The sequence below is a fragment of the Dipodomys merriami genome, unplaced genomic scaffold (genome assembly GCF_024711535.1).
Source record: "Dipodomys merriami isolate MVZ:Mamm:240054 unplaced genomic scaffold, mDipMer1.0.p SCAF_64, whole genome shotgun sequence".
NCBI classification, from domain to species: domain Eukaryota; kingdom Metazoa; phylum Chordata; class Mammalia; order Rodentia; family Heteromyidae; genus Dipodomys; species Dipodomys merriami.
In genome coordinates, this window is record NW_027206224.1 from 6,931,845 (window position 1) to 6,945,733 (window position 13,889).

A 13,889-nucleotide genomic window follows, 5' to 3' on the forward strand; every position below is an offset into this window, starting at 1 on the left:
AAAATTTGAATACTTATCTTGGGGTTCATTTCCCTAACATCACCTTATCTGACGTTTTCTGCTTGACTCAGACATACACTGGTTATATTAAGTGAAATAAGCCAGGCCCAAAGAAACATAGGTCCCATGGTTTCCCTTATTTCCACTCATTTTGTAATAGTGAAATATTCTCTTTCCTAAAGTCTTACTTGGATCTAAAGTTTTCTGCATTGATAAACTCCTACAAAGAGACTGAGAGGTTAAGTAATAAACATTGAAACACCAATCTCTCAAGACTATGTTTTCACTTTTGAAGGACTGAACATAAGAAACTATTTTAAAATATGAATAAATAGTTTTATATGAAAAAAGAAAATATTTTAAAAGGCAATAGCCAATTGATTTATGTAAAAAATTGCTCACAGAGATGGTTACACCTTAATTTTGGATTTATTCCTGTAAGATCTACATCCAAGAACAAGGTGAGTCTTTCTGGTATTTGTAAGCAGGATATTGAATACTTGTCAATTTTAGATAGTGTTTTTTCGCTTTTCTTGATGCTTATGGGACTGTTTGGACCAAACCTTCAAATCAGATTGTCAAGAAATGCCTCTGATACAATCTGCTTCTCACTATTAAAAATCCTACAACCAATAGCCTAGATTAGGTTGCTGGATCTGAGATGCATCTTAAAAAGAAAAAGAAAAATCAAATAAAACTACTTTGTGTCACAATTAGGAAAAATGCACAGGCATTTTGAAGTTTTAAAATGAGCTTCTATTATCTGTATCATCTTAATATTTTCATTCTTGTCCCAAATTATAGGATCATTCTTTCTTCTGTTAAAGATACAGAAACTGAGTCTTACATTGTAGCCTCGTTGATGAAAGTTTTAGAATTCACATTCATATCGTGATGTGTCCCAATTCCATGCTCTAAATAAGGTTTGAAGAAGAAATACATTTTCATTTCAATATCCTTCATGTGAGGGACCTTGTGTTGCTTTTTCTTAACAGTCACAGCAATCTTACTAGTTACGTGAATTTTGCACTTTAAATTCATAGATAAAAAGACATAGAAACAGTTGAAGTTGTTCAAATTCCCATAGGTATAATATGGTAACATGGCATGTCATGTGTTGGCCTACCTAAAAAATAGAGGTTGACAACTTTTCTCTCACTCCAAAATACTCAGCAAATGCCTAATAATCTGTTGAGATTAAGATATAAATTCACAATGGATTGATTTCTTAAATACACAAGAGTTTTTCCAGGTAAGCAAGGGCTCACCTCAGAACTGACTATGAAGTGAGTTTTGTTATACATGAAATTTCTAGGGATCAGCTGACCTATGTGGATATTATTCTGATCAAACCTGTCCTCTAGATTCTGATACATAATCAGTAGTCATGCCTAACACATAATCACTATTCAGGTTGGATAAACATTGTATCACTGCTTGGATAAGAAATTTATCCAACTCAGGTGAACTCGTTTCTATCTTTCAGCTAAGAATGATACATGCAGGCATAATGTTCAGAGTGGTCATCATCTATGGCTGCTCAGTCTATCCACTTCACGAAAGAATTATTTCTGGTAAGTCATTGGAGGTTTTCCAAAGATGTAGGGGTGTCCTTGGATTATGCTAGATTTACTACATATGTTGCCAGACTACCAGAAGTTAGAGTGAAAATTGAAACTGAGATAGTTGTGGTTGGATTTCAAAGGCCAAATTGAGATTTTATTTTTTTTTTTCTGGGAATACTAGATTCCCTCACCACTCAGCATTATTTGATCGATATTTATCGGGCAGATGTTAGACCAGAGAATGTTTCCAATACAAAGTTGACAACATATTTGTGTTTAAATCCTTGAAAAAAATAGGCCCCCAGCAAAATATGACTATGATTAAATAACTTTTGCTAAGTACCATAGATGCAATACAGTACTGAACAGTTCTAAAGAGCAGGGATCTGCTTACTTACTCGCTTTTAAATTAGACAGTGAGCAAGTACCTTTTAGCTGAAAATATGCTTTGCAAATAGAGATATATAGTTGTTATAAAATAAATGATCAGCTGGGCACCAATGGCTTACGCCTGTAATCCTAGCTACTAAGGAGGCTCTGAGGATCATGGTTCAAAGCCAGGTCTGGCAGGAAAGCACACAAGACACTTATCTTCAATTTACCACCAGAAAACCGAAAGTGGTGCTGCAGCTCAAATGGTAGAGGGTTAGCCTTGAGCTGAAGTGCTGAGGGACAACGCCCAGGCCCAGAGTTCAAGCCTCAGGACCAATAAAAATAAAAATAAATAAAAAGATCAACCTGGTGCTGTTGGCTCATGTAATCATAGCTACTCAGGAAGCTGAGATCTGAGAATTACAGTTCCAAGCCAACCTGGTCAGAAAATCCATGAAATTCTCATCTCCAGTAAACTACAAAAAAAAAAAAAAAAAAAAAAAAAAAAAAAAAAAAAAAAAGCTGGAAATGGGATTGTAGTTCAAGTGGTAGAGCACTAACGTTAAGCAAAAGAATCTAAAGGACACCTGCCACATCCAGAGTTCAGGCCTCAGGACTGGCAAAAAAAAAAAAAAAAAAAAAAGATCATATATACTTGGGGGTACCTGTGTCCTGAGATACTAAGGTTGTGTTGGCATTTGATAAATAATGTTGGGTTTTCATTTGTTAATAACCACAAAGTTTATGTGAACCAGGAAATAATCTATCTATGTTACCTGATGATGTATAAGTTTAATAAACACAAGTGCCTATTTTCATGGGTTTACTGCAAGGGAAACCAAGCACTCAAATACCAATGTCTCAGGAGGCAGGGTTGAAACTATCAAACCAATCTCTCTGTTGATTACTTGAGGCTGTTGAGTTCTCTAGGGAGTTGCTTTGTCAAGAGCAGCTTTTATGCTTAAAATGTTTATAATCATTAAAATCTAAGCACTGATTTTTGAAGCAGCTGTCTGTAGCTCATTGAAGACATCATAAGACCTGTCAGCTTTACTATGCTCTTTTCAAGCTGATTTCATCCATATATTCAGCCATTTACTCATTAATTTAGTGTGCTGCTTGGGACTCTCAACACATTCCTTTGATAAAACAAGAAACAACCAAAATTGGAGAGAATTCTTAGTGTCTTGAAAGCTATAGTTAATGTCCTTTGTCTGTAATTCTTACTACACATATGTGTGTATATACATATAGATGTAGATATATACATATATATGCTTATGCATGTATGTATATATGCACATGTATGTGTATACATATGTATAAACATATATACATGTGTGTATATATATGCATGTACATAGACCATAAGGCCATGTTATTTAAGCTTCTCAGGTTACAGTCTAGTTTACAGTACAGAATTAACATTCATTATGTCTCAGATCAAGTTCAGTTCATTATTCTACTTCTTTACACATAAGGTATGAACTTGCCACAGTAATATCCTGCCACCTGATAGAAAGAGTCAGTTATTTGGCTGGTGTGGTACATAAAATAGCATCAGATTAAGCAAAACCTCACAGAAAATCATATATGATATACTGTACTCATTACAGTGTATCATGCATGCAACTGAATTGTTTCAAAAAGAAGTACTGGGGATCCTCCATCAACACCTGTCTGTGTTGTGTAATGTAGGATAGTGTGATTATCTCAAGGTTGTCACAGTGTTCTGCTCTATACCATAAGCAGGTTCATTCAGATTATTCTTTTTTTGGTGGGGGGGAGGGTGGTCCAGTTGTGGGGCCTGAACTCTGGGCCTGGGCGCTGTCCCTCAGCTCTTCAGCTCAAAGCTAACGCTCTACCACTTGAACCACAGCGCCACTTCTGGCTTTTTCTCCTTATGTGTTGCTGAGGACTCGAACCCAGGGCCTCATGCATGCAAGGCAAGCGCTCTACCACTGAGCTACCTTCCCAGCCCCTCAGATTATTCTTGAAACAGGCAGGAATCCTCTAGAAACCAGTGCTTCTTAAGGAAAATGTAAGTGATTTTTTAAGAGAAAATGTAATAGTCTATTGTGACACCATGGTCCACTTTGGCAGGGAAACTTGTACAAGGGGTGATTAAAGAAGGACAAACGAAATTACCAATACTGAAGGACGGCATCACAATTCTACCACTCACAACCTTCTCCTGTTATTCTCACAAGTAGGTGGTTTTGTCACAAGCCTCTCTCCTGTTTGAAAATTGTTCTCAATTATGCTTGAAAATTCACCAGCATTTCTTTCTGATGCATTGCTTTTATATTCTAAAGACGTGGCTGTAGTAATAATTTCCTGCTATAACAGTGATAAAAGTAAATGTATATTTTGTGTTTTGTGGCTTATGTAATAGTAAACCTTTATTTCAGCAAGCCCTTTTTGTCAATAGGGAAATGTTGTATTCATAAAGAAAAATATACTTAATATGCATGCATAGCACTGTATAGCCCTACAAAGGACATTCATTCCAACAATCAAAGATTATCTCCACTCCAGAATCTTCCTTCTCAGGCCTGCTTGGAGTGTTAAAACATTTCAAAATTCTACAGTCTACAGATTTGTTTTTGTATTTTGCAAAAATAAAATTTTGGTCTGGTTTGAGTAGGTGTAATCCCAGCTACTTGAGAGGTAGACATAGGAAGATTGCATTCAAGGCCAAGTGTCAACAAGAGTTAGCAAGAATTTGTCTCAAAGAACAAACTGGCAGATGAGGCTTTGGTGGCTTCATGTCTGTAATCCTAGTTATTCAAGAGTTTGGAATCCAGAGGATTAGGCTTAAAATGATTGGGAACAGAAAAGTCTAAGAGACTCCATCTCCAATATAACTTGCAAAAAAAGAAAAAAGCAGGACTGGGGGCCCTGCTCAAGTGTAGAGTTCCAGCTATCTGAGCAAGCAAGCCAAGCAAGTCTAAGGCCCTGAGATCAAATCTCAGTACTTTCAAAAAATTTCAAAAGCTGAATATGAAGATAAACCTATGGCAGCAAGATCATCTGTACAAGAGAGAGCAGTATAAGGATCATAGTCAGACCAACCCAGGCACAAACATCAGGCTCTATCTGCCTAGCAAGTAGAAGCTTCTATGTTTTAACTCCAAGTATTGCTAAAATTAAAAAAAATAGGACATGAAATACTTACAATGCAATTTATTGTGTCTGGCATAAGTAAACATTGTATTTTTGAAATTCATATTTCTCTACAGGTGTTCATTAATGATTTCCATTCTTGGTTGTTAATATTGCAACCAATAATCATGAGTTAATTGTTTTAAATTTTCACTCAAAATAAAATAGTGGCCAGATTGATTTATCTTTATTTACCTCTATCCACTGTATCCCATATAGTAAAGTCCAAAATGGTTTACATGACATGGTATTTGTGTTTTTAAAATATCTAAATTCGGTCTGTGTAGTTAACTTAGAACCTCATTGCTTACTTTTCAGGTAAGATATTTTCTGTTAAAGGTTCTGATAATATTTCCCCTACTCATCCCACAGAATTGTAAAGCAAAAATAATATGGACTATGAAATACTTCTATAATCAGAACATGTTTCACTCAATTACTAAATGATTGAAGAGTCAAAGAAAATATTCATTGTTTATACAAGGGTATTCATTTACATGACAGTGAAAATAAGGTTAAAAAAACAGCTATTTTATCTCTTACTGATATTCATTCTGACTTCTTTTGATGCAGCACATAGAAGCTATGTGATGTAATAGAATGAATTTCATGGACTTTTACATTCACTGAAAGAAAATACATTGTCATATCCTGTATCATTCTTATATTGTAACAGAGGACTAGTCACATACTTTAGACAAGTCATTTTTAGGTGATAAAACTTTTGCCCAGAGATTTTGGATTAATAGATAATTTGACCACAGATATAAGGCCACCAAAAACCAATCACTTCTTTGCCTCCATGCTTCCAAGTTTGTAAAGATGGATTGTTCAGCATCAAGTATTAAGGATGTAATTTTAATTAGGGATTCTAATTAGCTAAACTTGAGACAGGAATATTACCCTTGATTGTTTAAGTGGACACATGGCCTTTATGAGTAGAAAAGAGACACAAAATAGGACATCAGGATTAGAGATTTGAAGGTATAAACCTTCTGCTTTACAAATGGGGTTATAGGAAAATAATATAGGTTTACCTTTGAGTCACTACATGAGACACATCCTGACTACCACGATGGCTTTAGCCATGTGAGGTCCATTTTATATTTCTGAGTGATACAAGTAAAAAATAGTAAGTTCATGTGGACATTTCCCAATGATGTGACACCAATGTAACAGGTGAAGATAAATGACTAGCAAGAAGGATTTTCCTTGGGTCCAAGAGAAAAATAACAGTCAAAGGGACAGGCAGAAGACAAATCATTTCCTTTCTCAGAATCTGATGACTATTTCGCCATCTTCCACAAAGCAAGTGGCAGATGATTCTTTAAGCAGATTCTTTCCTTTAATTCCCACGTAGGATGGTGTTGTTTTTTTTTTTTTATAAATGAATGCAAATCTACTTCTGTTTCAGCAAGGAAAATGTATGGATTGCATTAATGTGAAATTGGACATGGGTACAGGAAGGTCTTTGTTCCTATGTCCTTGCTCCCAAAGAAGTATTACATTCTTCATTTAGCAAAGCTGTAAGATTATCCTGGTGAGAGTAGGGAAAGGGACTTCTCAGACTCTGCCCTCCTTGCTGTCCAAGGTGATCTGCAAACACAGGATTTGCCTTAAAGTCCCCTTCTCCATAATATATCCCACAGAGTGTGTTAAAAATAGTTTCTCTCCTTAAGTTTAATTATAACTGTTTTCTCGTGTTCCCATAAGAAACATTTCAGAATGTGAAAATCTGGTGCATATGGAAATAGGAAATTCATCGCGGCTTCAGGGTACCTTGGTTCGCGGAAATATTATAAGGATCCTGCTTCGTTTTGAATGCCAGAATTGTTCCAACAGATCTGGAGTTTTGTCACTGAGTGAGAAATTACAGTTAAATACTCAGAACTGAGAATGGCACTGAGACACAGAGACGGAAATCACTGAAGAAAGAAGGAAGCTCTCTTCCTGGCACTATTAAATTATGATGAACTCCAAAGCCCTAGGTTTTGTAAGACCTGAACCATAAAAACTATTGAACATGTGACCAGTCCTTTTTCAGACTAGCTGAAATATGCAAAATGGCTTAAGACCATTGTTTAATTCCAACAGTGGAACTCTTGCAAGAGAGCATAGGTGTGAACTCCAGGAAGGCACGCAGGCAAAGGGCCGCTGTGCTCTCTGGAACCCTTCAGGATTCACTACCTTTGACCACAAACAACCGCACATACTCCTCTCTTCCTCTTCTAACCACCTTAACCTTTGCAGACAAGGTTCTATGACCTTCTCATATCTGAGGTTACCAGACCTCAGATAAAATAGAAGTATTAAGCAGTGGAAGGATAGCAAAATTATCTTATAAAGTGATCAACTCTACCTGTTGAAAAGCATATGCATAATATTTACTTTCCACTTTTTTTCCAGGCAAAGGAAGAACTATATCTTCCAAAAAGTCAGAAAGTTAAGCACAGTTAATATTAAATAAGCACATACCCTATCATATGGGTGTTTGGTGAATATATACTTAATTTTCTGACAGGGTGCTCTGACTTAGCACAATCATCTCAGTTTCCAAGTAAGGACACAGGCTCAAAAGAGCTTACTTACTTTGCTCAGTGGTGATGATACTGAATTTTTCAGAATACTCAAAATAAAAGAATAAATAATGCTCTGAATTATTTGCATCTGTCTTGTGACTCCAAGACCATAACTGAGTTTTTTCTTGTTGTTGTTGTTGCTGTTGCCAGTCCTGGGGCTTGAATTTGGGCCTCAGCACTGTCTCTGAGCTCTTCTTGTTCAAGGCTAGCACTCTAGCACTTGAGCCATGGCTCCACTTCTGGCTTTTTCTTTGGTTAATTGGATATAAGAGACTCATGGTCTTTCCTGCAGGCTTTGAAATAGAATCCTCAAATCTCAGCCTTCTGAGTAGCTAAGATTACAGGCATGAGCCATCAGCAACCAGCTCAGAACTGGTCATTTCTATTTGCTCTGACTTTTTCCTCTTTTTCATTATTTCCTACATGTCCTCACTTTACTCATTTACTTAAATGTCGAGGTATTACATTTAAATTCTCAAGGAATACCATGAATTCCATCTAAGACTGACAATTAAGTTTATCAGAGTGTTTGATAGCATCAGCTGACCAGTACAAAATATATCAGCCTCATAAATATGAAGTCTTCAGAGCCTTATATGACAGCCAATGTTCAAGTTCATTTTCATTTCTATTAGTGGCTAGCACACAATGGGCTATTTATAAAGAATAAAGGTTGGTTCATCTCTGGGCTAGAGGCTGGGAGGTATGAGATTGAAGAGCCGCATCTGCTGAAGTATACCTTTCTACTGGGCATTCTCTGTAGGGTCCCAAAGCAAGGAGACCATTATGTGGTGAGGGGAAAGCTTCTTCACCTGACTGAGTTTACTTGTCTTCTCTGATAAAGTCAATGATGCAAATATGATAATCTTCCTATGCTCAGCTAATCCTAATTGTGTCTCGATTCCACACCTGTAGATATGAATTGAATATGAATTCCAACATAAGCTTTATGTACAATTACCCAGACCATAACAGCTACCAAATTTATTTCATCAACTCCATCTATGGCCAAGCATAGCAGTAATGAGCACTGGGCTTGGATTTTATTCTTGTTTCTGTTACTTGCCAGTTGGATGACCATAGCCCATATCCATAATGCCTCTGTGTCTCATTTCCTTCATGTATGAAATGGATAATAGCAGTATCTAGCTATTAGGAAAATTAAATTAGTAAACACATGCAATGTGCTTTGGATACAGAAGGAAAAACCGCAATGAAACAAGAGTACATGTAAGTATTGTCACAGGAGTGCATTTTTTTTCTTTTTACAAAAATTAAAATTTGAACAGTGATTGTTGAGTTCACACAGACACATGGACAATACACGCACAGAGACACAGACACAGACACATACACACACACACATACACACACACACACACACACACACACACACACACACACACACACACACACACACACACACACACACACACACACACCTGAACAACCAAAGTATGAGCAGCAAACCTGACACATTACAACTCTCAGACTCTTGGTTTCTCACAGAGAATTTCCTAACCACAGCCAAGACAGAATATCAACACACTGATATTTTCTTCTATTACCAGCCAGTCCATGTTTCCTCCAAGTTTCACCAAACTATCTTGCTATGTTCTTCATGATGAAAGAACTCAGTATAGAGTCAAACACCATGTCTAGTTATTATTCCTCCTAAGTTACCCTCAACCTAAAATATCTCCTTGATATTTTATTGATTTTTGGTATCTTTGACTCTGTCAATTATTGCCAGAGAGTTACATTGCAGAACAAACCCCATTCTGGGCCAGTCATAGTTCATCTTTTTAGATTCAACGTTTATTGCCTAAGTTTCACTATTGCCAGTAGACTACCATGATTTCCTCTGTGGAGCCTGCCAGTGGAACAGAATGAACAAACGTCTTCTTACTGACCTTCCTAATCTGAGTCACTTGAATTAGAAGGTACCTATCACATTCCCTAGGACACAGTTATTATCGTCCTTTGCATTAATTATTTGTTTTCTTTCTATTGACCACAGAGTGAAATAATTTGACACCATGTAGATATCACATTCTTTATAAAATGTTTATACACTACTATCCAGTCTTTTCCTATGGACATAAATTGAACACCGCCCAGCTATACAATATCCATTCAATTATAGACAGAATATCGTGTCATTACTCATCCATTCATATAGTTACATAAGTACAGACTTGTTAATGACTTTGGTGCTCAAATTGGTAGATTTGACTAAAGAGAATAGAACACAGGCTCCTTTTCTCTATGTCTGCGCAGAGAAACAAATAACTGACAACACTTTTTTTTTTCTTCCAAGACACAAAATAGAAGGTTAGCAAAATCCAGAGTTTGGAGTGAAATATGTGTTGGAATTAATTTCATAGCTAAAATTATTTTATATCATTTGTTGCAGTAGTCTATTTATATACATTATCCAGATGTGAAACTGATGACTGAAAGTTTAAATAAATCATTTTTATGTTTTTATACTAGACACTATTATTATGTGATTTTTAATATAAATTTGCTCGAAGAGTAACTTAGTAGCATTCTTTGTTGCGACTAGGAATGAAGCTGGAGAACAAATAGCTGAAGATGGAATACATTGACAGGATATTCAGTACTTTGGAGAGTGGATACTTGTGTTTTGGGAGACAAGTGTTTAAGCTGTATAAGTAGCCTTCTAAGTATGACTGCTAAGACATTTGTATAGGCTTAGGACACTGTTGAGAAGGAGATTTTTAATAGTAGCATCCTGATATTGAAATACGTTGTTATGCAACAAGAATGATGATATGAATCTTATTGCAATTCGACTTAGAGAATGAGATTCAAGTCAGAGTCTTACATGAGAACAGCCATCACTTTGGCGATGAAAACTCTCCTGTGTCATACAGTAGCAGATTCCTCCCGCTTACTTCACAGACACATTAGACAGTAAGCTTAAGAATTATCCATGATGAATCAGGATTTCATGAGTTGGCACCAAAAGCATAGGAATCGGAAAGCCACTCTGGGCAGAGAAGCAAGATCTCTCTTGTCACTGCACCAGACAGCAGAAAGCAAGCAACATCGCAGAGTAATACTATGGAGAAAGAAAGAAAAACAGGATTATTCATCCACACTCTGCCTTTGGTATATAATTATAAAATCTTCTCTCTTCCTAACATGTACGCTCCAATAGGCCATGGTTTTGAGGTGGCTTATTACACAAAGAAGAGGATGCACAAATGGGTCAAAGAAGCATGATTGTGAGATTTAGGAAGCCATGGTCCAAATTCCAGCCTTGTTCCTGCCAAACCAAGTCACTGAGGGTGGCTTATTGTGACTTTCCTAGGTTTCAGTTTCAACATGTGGCAAATGAGATCAAGAGTAGTCAAAAACAAAAATATCGTGCACCTTTTCCAACAGGGAAGAATGCCTGTCGAGGAAGCCACATGTTATGACAGTGTCATTCAGGGAGGAGAGCCGGGGTCAGTTAGATATGTCTGTCACAATCACGGATAAAACTGTGCCATCCAGCCTCAGAAATATGCACCTTCTTAGGCTGGAACTGTTGTCTACTATTCATATCCCAAATATCTATGTTAGAATTATGTAATACAATCTGTTATACATTTAGAAAAGAAACTTGGCCAGACAAAGGACATTTGCATGTTATACATTAGACTGTCCATTCCATACAAACAAGAAAATATGTTTCTTACCCTTCCACAATCATTAGGCAATTAGCAGTACATAATAGATGCTTAAGAAAAATAAACCAGGGCTTTTGAATTTCCTTATCCTGCTTCCAAAGAAGTGATGTACTAGATGCTACTTAACACTGGCTTCCCCTGGCAAAGGAATAAGTCAGACTGGTTTGAAAGAATTCAGTGTATTTTACAAGAAACAGCAACCACAACCAGACAACCCCAATACAGACAAGCATAAAAAACATGCTTTCTAGTACAGGTGCATATGGATAATAGCATAGGGTAAACAGTGTATAAACCAATAAAAGAGTAAAGAAAGAGAATCTAGTTATGTGTTTATATTTCAGTGTTATATCTGGTTTTGATTTCCCCCTGCTTGGTGTACAATTTTCTAAAGAACTGACAAGTCCATTCATTTGTTTAGCACTCTGACATCTTAACTGGGAGTGTGTTTTTCATCAGTATCTTCTGGTTCATTTTAGCCCCATCCCCATAGATCAGGGTCACAAAGTTGGCACATGTAGCAGCTAAGTTTACAAAGGCAGGGGAAAAGATATTGTAGTCATGTCAACCTGTCAAATGTCTGGCTCAAAAAGAACAAAAGACAAACTAGCCAGGTACACTTGACCCAAATCACCTTTCTAGGGGTGGAGGGGATATTCGTGGTTGTTGGTGGCTATTATTAAAACCATAAAAAATGAGCATCTCCCATTTATTTAGGACTTTTGATGTCCAGGGGCCTTTGCAATTTTTGCTCTAATCTTCACAACAGTTCTTTCTGAAAAATCTTCAAACTCTGGTCTGTAGGTCTCTTAAGTGGCTGTGTCTATATTTAAAAAGGTCCCCACGTTCTCTGTATTATGGACGGACTTCTGTAGCAAGGCATTAGTTTTACATTAAGAACCATCGGGCTCCTGTGGATGTCCACATTATCAGCAGCTCCGCTGGTTATAGCAGAACCTGCAGGGGCTTGATGAGATCATAGGCAAAGCCTGTCTGTCTTTACCATAAAGGAAAGGATCTTTTGCCCTGAGTGGCTTTAACATCTGGGGTGTTTACCAATTTCTCCTTGATGGTGCCCATGTTTTCCAATTTGAAAAAGAAAAGAAAAAAACCATAACTGTGAGCAACGCCACCTTTGAAATTCAATAGGTCCTGACTTGTGTCTATGTGACCTTGGCAAAGTTAAACTCTCTTTACTCGTTTCCTCATTGTTAGAAAGTTTTGATAGTAGATTCCAGAAGATTTCAGTGAAAAATCACATATAAGATGGAGCAGATATATTTAAGGCTACTTATGGGGAGTTAGCAGTTAGTAGCTTATGATATGCTATTAATGCTGTCCCTACAGGCCACACAGACTTTATGCCTCATACAATCGAATCAGCTCATGGAAAAGATCTTAGATGGATCCAAGATGATTCTAATATTTATTTATATAAACAAATATCATGGCAATGAGAACATGCCCACTTATCTTTTTATTTGCTTAAGTGTGGTTACAGTACAAAACAAAAAAAGGAAAGACTTCCTGAAGGACCTCTGACTGCTAGCCAGTTTCATTAAACAAACTTAATGAAGATTTGAAGATTCTTCACATTGACATTTATTTTAGTTCTATAGCTCATGCAACATCTGTGTTACTAAAAACAAACAAATAAACATGCCCATCATTAATTATGATCGAAATTTATCACACATTTAAATAATATCTATAAAGATGATTCAAACTGTGTATTAAGAAATATTTAAGTATTTAAAATATTAAAATGTTTGTATAACCATAAAATGTATTTTGGTATGATTTTTTTTTATTCATTGTCTTTAAGTATTGAATGAAGAAGCTTGAATTCAATATGTCAATCTATGAATACAATTTTTCTTGATAAAATATATCAAGATTATAGGAGCTCTTTGGCCAAGGTGATAACAACACATTTTAAAGATTCATACTGGTTAAAAAAAACCCTGGGCCATGATAGTATTGGCTGGAAATCACTTGAACTAATATTTGATGTTTTATAATCTTTCATGATTCCATTATGATTTGTAAGCTTTGGATTTTTACAGCCTAAACTCAAACTTCATTAGCAAATTCAAAGTACACTTTTGAGGGATAGGGAATGTCGCTTAGTAGTAGATTGCATTCAAGAAGCCCCGGGTTCCATTCCTTGGTACCACATTAACAGAAAAAGTTGGAAGGGGCGCTGTAGATCAAGTGGTAGAGTGCTAGCCTTGAGCAAAAAGAAGCTCAGGGCGTTGAGTTCAAGCCCCAGGACTAGCAAAGAAAAAATAATAATAAGTACACTTTCACAATTTAGAAAATATTCTACAGTAACATTCACTGTAACCATTTACAGTATTTCTTGTTATGTTTTGACAAAGTATTGTCCTATGGAAACAGATTCAACCAAGTGGAGAGGTATTTGAAAATAAATATTGACACAGGTGGCTTGTATGAAAGTATTTTTAAGGCACACTGCAATGAACTAGGTATAACTTGGGAATCAT